This window comes from Empidonax traillii, unplaced genomic scaffold, assembly GCF_003031625.1.
Source record: "Empidonax traillii isolate 1590-97213 ecotype Southwest subspecies unplaced genomic scaffold, ASM303162v1 scaffold5225:size8745, whole genome shotgun sequence".
Taxonomy (NCBI): Eukaryota; Metazoa; Chordata; class Aves; order Passeriformes; family Tyrannidae; genus Empidonax; species Empidonax traillii.
Genome location: NW_020960418.1, coordinates 6,928 through 8,745, shown reverse-complemented (window position 1 = coordinate 8,745; position 1,818 = coordinate 6,928). Strand labels below are relative to the sequence as shown.

Sequence of the window (1,818 nt, the reverse complement as noted above, 5' to 3'; positions counted from 1 at the left end):
CCTGCTGCTCCTCTGGCCTTGCAGGCTGCACACACCCCTCCTGCTTTGCCACCCCCCTGCCAGCAGCATTTCTGGGCCCTCCCTGATGGCTCTGCTGTCCCCCAGCTCTGGTTGTTCCCTGGATCACAAAGCCATGGGATGATCCTGATACTCTCTTGCTGACTTCTTGCACTACAAGGGTCCCTGTTTAGTGTCATTTCTTCTTCCTCACCTTCAGTCTGAAACTTCCATGCTGCACTTTGTGGAGATTTCATTCTATTTACAATATGGAGAAAAGCTCCATCCTGTCAGATCACCTCTAGATCTTCTCCACTTCTTCCTTATTCCTTCAAAATGGGAGCCCCATACCCACACAGAGCAATCCAGATGTGGTGGCACCGGGGCTGAGTCCAGGGAGGTGACAACTCCCCTGTCTGGGTGCCCACAGTGCCCCTAAGGCAGCCCCATGTGCAGTTGGCCTTCAGTCAAGGGGTCCCTCTGATTCTTTGTAAGGTCAGGGAATCGAGTGGCAGTGTGACACTGCTGGGCCTCCTGGAACCAAAGGAATGCAGGGACACTGTCCAATCTCCTGGAACTAAGGGGCCACAGTGACACTGAAGAGTCTCCTGGAGCCCCTTGTGCCTGCCCAGCACTCCATGGAATCAAGCAGAGCCGCTGCCTCCCCCCCTCCCACCGCACGGACCGGAGTCGCCGGCTCTGCCCCGCTTGGACCCCTCTGGAGTCAGCGTGTTCTTGGGCAGCACAACTGAGCTCAGCCCAGAGAGTTTCCCACAGTTTGCTTTGCCCCCTCTTTCCTGGGAGTTTGGTTTTTGTTCTTTGTTCATTCAGGGGAAAAGGGGGAAGGGAGGCACGTGTTGATCCGTGGTTTGATCTGTTTTACAAAAGAGAGTTGGGGCAGGGGGGGAGAGGAGGCAATTTCTCTCTGCTATTGCTTTGAACTGTTCTGTTGGTATTGCTGGTTTTGCTGCTGTATTTCTTGTCAGTGAACTGGTATTTTTTTCACTGGTATCTCCTTGTATTTTGTCTGCATGTATTGGTGGGGAATAAAAGGAGAGTGAGTTCATTTTGTTGGAGTTCCCTCCCCAAGATGTGTCTTTAATCCAGGACAGTTTGCTCAAGGGCTCCCTGAAATTTGGCATCATCCATAAAGGACCTGAAAACACCTTTATGTTCCAATGTACAGACACATAATAAAGATGTTCTGAAGTGGTGTTCAAGGGCTGGTCACTGAGGCATTTCCCCAGGAAGTTGCTGCCAAGAGGACTTTGTACCATGGATTTTATTTGACACTCTTCATTCAGCCAGCTTCCCACCCACCACACCTTCCACCTTTTCACTCCAGCTCTCACCAATCTGGCCATAAGGAGACCACAGGAGACCATGTCACAGGCCTTGATGAAGTCTGGGCACACAACATGCCCTTCTTCTCCCTCCCACAGGGGTTCTGCAATCCCTGCCTTGTCCTTCCCATGCCTGGCAATGGCTGCAGGAGGACTTGCCATGTGCCCTTCTCTGCTGAGCCTGAGCAGTCTGGAACTCTGCCAAGCCTCCTTGCTGCCCTGTTTGCAGACTGGTTCCATGTCTGCCTTTGCCAAGGCCCAGAAACCTCTGGGATGGCTCTGGCCTTTACAAGTGTTGGGGAGAGTCTCCTCTCTGAGCAGGAATTTAGAAAGCAAGGGGGTCCTTTCTGCCCCTCGTAGCTCAAGGAGAGGCTTCTCCCAGAAACTTTGTCCAAGCCTTCCAGCCCCACCCCCAAGCCGTGACACACGGGCATGTCTTGTCCATGCAGGGCAAACATGGACTGCTGAGCTGGTCATT

At 52.9% G+C, this 1,818-nt stretch overlaps 1 long non-coding RNA gene across 1 annotated transcript in view; it reads left to right on the top strand.

Annotated features, from left to right (window-relative positions):
• The first annotated feature begins 892 nt into the window (after positions 1 to 892).
• LOC114073077 overlaps positions 893 to 1,818 on the top strand; it is a 7,017-nt gene continuing 6,091 nt past the window's right edge. Inside the window, exons 1-2 of the long non-coding RNA XR_003574280.1 lie at positions 893 to 990; positions 1,245 to 1,247. This is a non-coding gene — a long non-coding RNA (uncharacterized LOC114073077). The remainder of the gene's footprint in view (positions 991 to 1,244; positions 1,248 to 1,818) is intronic.